The 7,526-nt window shown below is 41.0% G+C and overlaps 1 protein-coding gene across 1 annotated transcript in view; it reads left to right on the top strand.

Annotated features, from left to right (window-relative positions):
- The first annotated feature begins 850 nt into the window (after positions 1–850).
- The window catches only part of irak1 (interleukin-1 receptor-associated kinase 1), a 51,949-nt gene continuing 45,273 nt past the window's right edge, over positions 851–7,526 (top strand). The window contains 1 exon segment of the mRNA XM_034171835.1: positions 851–882. The gene's annotated coding sequence lies outside the window, so the exon portion shown is untranslated.

The following is a 7,526-nucleotide window of genomic DNA, read 5'->3' as shown; positions in this document are numbered from 1 at the left end:
CAAAACATAATAAACCAGAGAACACATTCTGAGGATAGACTGACAAAAATCACAGAGACAAGGACAAGGGACAGCTCACAAGGACAATGAGACCAACGACAAAGACGGGGAGGGGACAGACCACAAAGACGACAAACACAGATGACAGACAAGGACAGGGGAGTGAACACAATGGATACAAACAAAAGGACAGACAGAAACTAATCACCAACAGCACACAAACAAAGAACAAACCATAAATTAGGACCAACATATAGATAAGTGACACATCACAGCAATCTGAGTCTGTAGTGTTTCTGATGAGTCCACTAACTCGCTTTGTGTACTTAGCAGCAGCCAGCCAAAGGACTCATAGGATCCGGGTTATTGGAGACCTTGGACTCGTGATCAGGTGTGCTGCCAAGGATTTTGGGCCCCATGAAAAGAAATTTAAATCTAATCCACATGTACATGCTGAATAGGCATGTTGGGCTTTGAACCCTGGACCTATTTGCTCGGAGGCAACGGTGCTAACTGCTGTGCTTCTGAAACACTTTGGTGATTAAGCCTTTTTTAATTTTTTTTTTACTGTGCCTCCTATAAAATGTGCATTTTGGTAAGATTAGTGATTTTGAGGGGACGGACGGTGACAAATTATTAATCAACAAAAAACAACAATAACAAACAAAATGGCAACATTCTGTTTACTCTGTTCAATGTTTTTCACTCTTTCTCTCCCTGTAGGGATTTCCAGTATGAAGACTTTCATGCCTCCGTCACATCCTCTTCCCCTGAAGGTAGATCCTCCCCTCCCTCCTCCTCCTGACTTGCGTGATCAGTTTGATGTCCCTCCTAAAGCATCTGGACCCTCACCTGCACTGCCCACACGCAAACTTGAAGCGGGTAAGAATTGTTGGAGGTGTATATGAGTGCTCAGAGTGGCCTTGGTCTGTGTGGAATGTTGTTGATGTGTTAGACTTTTTCAGATCAACGGCCACTTAACCATCCATCCATCCATCCATTTTCTTCCACTTCATCCGGGGTCGGGTCGCAGGGGCAGCAGCTCAAGCAAAGCCGCCCAGACCTCCCGAACCACACACACCTCCCCCAGCTCCTCTGGGGGAACACATACACAAGTTACATTGTACACAATCAGGGCAGTAAACAACAAATCCTAGGTATTCATACAGGAGAAGGTTGTAGTCTACATCTTCCTAGTCTATGGACTTGCTGTAAAACTAAATTATAGCTAGTTGGCTAAACTACAAAATCTAAAGCTCACCCTGCTAGCTAGGGTATGGATTGCTACTATAGGCAAACAAATTCCATCCTCTACACGCTTTCTAATGGAAACCCCAAACTTAGATATTATCTCTGGATATCTGTTAAAGAACCCTTTAAACTGAAGAACCAATTTGTCATACAGAAACCCTTGTTTAACCAATCTACTAGTAAGTTTGTGGTGTCTAGTGGAAAACCTTGGTAATTATCACAGATTCAACCAATTCTGACTAGTTTGGAGGTGTAAACACTGTATGTTGGTTTACTAAGTTGTCTGAGTAGTACCATATCTCAGTAGCAACATAAGGAAAGCTTATTTTGTTTAGATTGTAAGGTCATTTTTTTTGATTTCCCATTCACTTTTTTATTGAAAAGGATGCATTCATTACAGTCTGTTTAAACATACAAGATGCGTCCTTTTCTTGCTTTTACATTTTTGAATAAATGAACAAAACAACATTGTTGCTTTAACTGAGAATTACAGGTACTTTTTTTTTACATATACAGAAAGAACTATGTCCAGTCATCTTATTACAGTTTCCGGACATTGATACAGAGTTTCAATGCCACCAGGATTCAAACATTATATAAAATCACTTCTATACCGGGATATGAACCTGATCCACCCCCTCCAAATATTATAAAATTTTTCTTTCTGGGTTCTTAAGGAAAATGTCAATTTTTCCAATTTAAATATTTCTAAAACAGTGTTAAACCAGTCTTCTAATGTTGGGGGGGTTGGATTTAACCATTTCTGTGTAATTGATTTTTTTTTTTTTTTTTTACTGGCTGCTAGAAGAGCCTGAAGCAGCCTCACATCCACTCCTCCTTCAACAGTCACAATCAAACCAAGATATAGGCTTATTAAATCATTATTAATTTGAACCTTGAATACATCTTTCAGAGCCTTATGCATTCCAGACCAGTATTGATTTAAAATCGGGCAAGACCAAAACACATGGAAATGGTCTGCCTCTAGAGAGCTGCATTTTCCCCAACATTCTGCATTTAAATTTTTATATTTACTCTGCAGGGGTGTTCTAAAAAATCTTATTATATTTTTCCAGCAGTGCTCTCTCCAGGATAGTGAACTAGTGGAATACCACTGGAAACTACAAATTTTCTCCCAGTTCTCATTAGATATAGCTACTCCCGCTTCCATTTCCCATTTTTTCTTAATGTGAAGAGTATTGTCATTTTTAGCATTTAGGAGTGCAGTATATAACTTGGAGATAGCTTTTTACAGGGAGCCCTCGTACGACGCTTTCATAATTTTGTAGAAATCATACTCTTCTTTTGTAAGTTTTGCAATGTTGCATTGATTGTTAAAATTGTCTCTCTGTAGGAATCTGAAGAAATCATACCACCCCAAACCATTGTTTGTTTGTAGTGACTGAAAGCTGCTGAGTATTTCCTTGTGTGTAAAAGAATGAAAGGTTGTTAGTCCGTTTTTTTGTCCATAATTTGAATCGTCCATCATTTAAGTTAGGTTTGAAATCAGTGTCATATGCACACCATCTGAGTTTTAGCATATTTTCCAATTTACCTCCTTTGACTACTTTGTACCATATTTTCAGTGTATGTTCTACCCATAGCCCCTCCCCTCTTAATCTGTTTGCTAGTTTCCTGTCAGCTATGGCATCGTGTAGTGGGAATTCAGGACAGGAATTAAATTCTGTTGTTTTCCATTTAGCTTTCATGTATGGGTTACACCATTGCAACAGAGGAATGATCTGTGCAGCAAAGTAATAATATTGTAAACATGGGAGCATTACACCTCCTTTTTCTTTACCTACAACCCCTAGCAAAAATTATGGAATCACCGGCCTCGGAGGATGTTCATTCAGTTGTTTAATTTTGTAGAAAAAAAGCAGATCACAGACATGACACAAAACTAAAGTCATTTCAAATGGCAACTTTCTGGCTTTAAGAAATGAGGAAAAAAAAATTGTGGCAGTCAGTAACGGTTACTTTTTTAGACCAAGCAGAGGGAAAAAAATATGGAATCACTCAATTCTGAGGAATAAATTATGGAATCACCCTGTAAATTTTCATCCCCAAAACTAACACCTGCATCAAATCAGATCTGCTCGTTAGTCTGCATCTAAAAAGGAGTGATCACACCTTGGAGAGCTGTTACACCAAGTGCACTGACATGAATCATGGCTCCAACATGAGAGATGTCAATTGAAACAAAGGAGAGGATTATCAAACTCTTAAGAGGGCAAATCATCACGCAATATTGCAAAAGCTGTTGGTTCTTCACAGTCAGCTGTGTCTAAACTCTGGACCAAATACAAACAACATGGGAAGGTTGGTAAAGGCAAACATACTGGTAGACCAAGGAAGACAACAAAGCGTCAAGACAGAAAACCTAAAGCAATATGTCTCAAAAATCGAAAATGCACAACAAAACAAATAAATGAATGGGAGGAAACTGGAGTCAATGTTTGTGACCGAACTTGTTGTGTGGGCCGCTGAAGAGGAGGTACTGCTGGTCCACCACCACCAGAGGGCGTCCTGCCTGGAGTGCGGGCTCCAGGCACCAGAGGGCGCTGCCGCCTCACAGGAGCAGCCGGGGTGACAGCTGTCGCTTATCACCGACGACAGCTGTCATCATTCATCAGATCCACAATGGTATATCAGCAAGATGGCATCTCCACCTCATTGCCGAGATATCGTTCTACCTGAAAGGTAATATCCTCAGCCTGACAGCTTGATTGAAAGCCTTTTTTTTGTGATTTTGTGAGTGATAACAGACTTTTTCTCCAACGAGAAGGTGGAGGTAGCTTCCCTGCCGTGCAGATTGCTGGGTGCAGACGCACCCACGTTTAACTGTGTTTTTGTTCCTCGCCAGCAGTACCAGGTCCAACACGCGGAGGCAGTGGCCACCTGGGAGTTTGGGACTTGGCGGCTCCAGTATTCCCGGGGTCTGGTGGCGGAGGAAATCGTGTGGTTCCGGTTCTGCTTTGGACAGGCGTCTCCTATCCTCGAGCCTGCCCACACGACACCTTGTAATTTGACCTTCGATCTATTGTGTGATCTGTTGTGTTTGTTGTGCACGTTCGCAACAGTAAAGTGTTGTTATTTGACCTATTCCATTGTCCGTTCATTTGCGCCCCCTGTTGTGGGTCCGTGTACTTACACTTTCCCAACAGAACTGTAAGAAACTGCCTAAAGGAAATGGGATTTACATACAGAAAAGCTAAACGAAAGCCATCATTAACGCTTAAACAGAAAAAAACAAGGTTACAATGGGCTAAGGAAAAGCAGTCATGGACTGTGGATGACTGGATGAAAGTCATATTCAGTGATGAATCTCGAATCTGCATTGGGCAAGGTGATGATGCTGGAACTTTTGTTTGGTGCTGTTCCAATGAGATTTATAAAGATGACTGCCTGAAGAGAACATGTAAATTTCCACAGTCATTGATGATATGGGGCTGCATGTCAAGTAAAGGCACTGGGGAGATGGCTGTCATTACATCATCAATAAATGCACAAGTTTACGTTGATATTTTGGACACTTTTCTTATCCCATCAATTGAAAGGATGTTTGGGAATGATGAAATCATTTTTCAAGATGATAATGCATCTTGCCATAGAGCAAAAACTGTGAAAACATTCCTTGCAAAAAAGACACATAGGGTCAATGTCATGGCCTGCAAATAAGTCCGGGTCTTAATCCAATTGAAAATCTTTGGTGGAAGTTGAAGAAAATGGTCCATGACAAGGCTCCAACCTGCAAAGCTGATCTGGCAACAGCAATCAGAGAAAGTTGGAGCCAGATTGATGAAGAGTACTGTCTGTCACTCATTAAGTCCATGCCTCAGAGACTACAAGCTGTTATAAAAGCCAGAGGTGGTGCAACAAAATACTAGTGATGTGTTGGAGCGTTCTTTTGTTTTTCATGATTCCATAATTTTTTCCTCAGAATTGAGTGATTCCATATTATTTTCCCTCTGCTTGGTCTAAAAAAGTAACCGTTACTGACTGCCACAATTTTTTTTCCTGATTTCTTATAGTGTTTCTTAAAGCCAGAAAGTTGCCATTTGAAATGACTTTAGTTTTGTGTCATGTCTGTGATCTGCTTTTTTTTTCTACAAAATTAAACAACTGAATGAACATCCTCCGAGGCCGGTGATTCCATAATTTTTGCCAGGGGTTGTAGTTGTAACACTGAGTGGCGAATTCTTACTTTCTTCCCCTGCCATATAAACCGGGAGATCCACTTGTCCCACTCCCCAAACTGTGCCTCACTTACTTCAATAGGTAAAGTTCCAAATAAATAAAGTAGTCTCGGAACGACATTCATTTTTATTGACATTATCCTTGAATTTAAATTGGGGAATGGGACCAGATTCCATCTATTTAGGTCTGATTTTATTGCTAAGGAAAGAGGGTCATAATTATGGATATGTCCCTAGTGAGAGTTATACCCAAGTAATTCAGGGAGTGATTCCCAATTAAGTTGGAACCTTTCTTGTAGGTAGGTTGATGCCGAGTAGTTTATAGATGGTAAGGTCATTAAGGACCTTCAAGGAATTCTGCATGCATCCATATTTAGCAAACCGACAGAAGCCTGGAAAACACTGTTATATTCCAGAAGTTTTCATCCTAAGTGGTTTAAACATGCCAGTTCCAACGACAGAGGAGAATATTTGACCAGGAAAAGGGGTTTGAGGCCAAATCCAAGGCACGCTTTCAGGAACAAGGAGAGAGAAACGCCATCCTCCAAAATCCAAACATCAGGAAAGATTGACTGAAACAAACTAAAACTGACTGGAATTTGTAACAACATACAGTAGAGAAGCAGGAAATATTAAACAGATGATAAATAGGAACTTGGTTATTGTTAAAAGTGATGGCATTCTCAGTCAGAGCTTCCTTTGATAACCATTAACCAGTTTCAGAAGATGTCCTACTCTCCAAGATAAGCTGGTCCATCATCACCTCCCACCGAAAACTCATCAAACATGGCTGGATTTAAAGCCAACGGACTGCTGCAAGTGTAACAACAGTAACCACCGCACCAGTGTGAAACAGAAAAAGAGCCTGATTCTGTCTGTTAATAGCTCCTATTGTCCATTTAGCCACTAAAGTTTAGCGCATTTGCTTTCATGAATATGGGGTTTGTCTACCTGAGTGTGCAAAAGTGTGGGAGAGTAACATGCAAAGAGGTGATGCTTGCACACTGTGTGCTCAAAGTCAAAACTGGGTGCTGATAGTGTCTGTATTTTGTGTGTTTGAAACCTTGGTGTGAAGTTACTGTGGTTGACAGACTGCTGTTCCAGTACTGGCTGCACAGATTATAAATTAACACGTAAATGAATCATTCTTTGTAAACGTCAGGCATATTGAACGAGTTAACGGTTTATTTTGTGCTTGTGTCTTTAGTAATGAACGTCTTCATCTGTAACACGTGGACTTTAGTTCTGCACTGAGCACAAAGTATATTTTAGTCCAATACCTGATGATAATGGTCATTGATTTGTCACGCTTTGTACGCAAAATGAATAGACCTGCATATCGGACACAGCACAGCACATGAACACGCTGATGCGCTGAAGCAAACTGATTAACAGAACTTGCTTTGTTAATCAGTTTGCTTCAATACTGTGGATGGAACAATAATTAGATGTCTGAAATAGGAGTGAGTGTGTTTTTTAAATGGCCAGCGTATGAACAGTTATGTGTCAGAGTTCGTTGTGCAATGAAGGCAGATATGTTCAAGTAGCTGATTGCGTTTCATTTTGCTCTTAAGGGAATTAATGCACAAAATTCTCATTTGTACGAGGTCTGTTAGAAAAGTATCGGACCTTTTTGTTTTTTGCAAAAACCTGATGGATTTGAATCATGTGTGCTTGCATGAGCCAGCCCTGAGCCTTCGTGCGCATGCATGAATTTTTTCACGGCTGTCGATTGCGTCATTTGCTGGTAAGAAGCCTTTGTGTGAGGACATGTGTAGTGCGCTCGGCGGCTTTTCATTGCAAGGAAATGGCGGAAAGACTGGAGCAGCGCTGCATCAAATTTTGCCAGAAACTGAGCGACAGCCAGGTGGAAACCATTCGGAAGATTCAGGCGGCTTTCGGTGACGATCCTCTGGGCAGCACACAGATTAAGGAGCGGTACAACTGGTTTAAAGACGTTCGCACAACGGTGGAGAGCGAGCCATGCTCCGGTCAGCCATCAACATGCTGAAATGACCAGATCATTTCCAAAGTGAATGCTGTGGTGATGCGGGACCATCGTGTGACTGTCTGAGA

The sequence above is a fragment of the Thalassophryne amazonica genome, chromosome 6 (genome assembly GCF_902500255.1).
Source record: "Thalassophryne amazonica chromosome 6, fThaAma1.1, whole genome shotgun sequence".
NCBI classification, from domain to species: domain Eukaryota; kingdom Metazoa; phylum Chordata; class Actinopteri; order Batrachoidiformes; family Batrachoididae; genus Thalassophryne; species Thalassophryne amazonica.
Note: the sequence above shows the minus strand (reverse complement) of the source record. Positions and strands in the feature narration are given on the sequence as shown.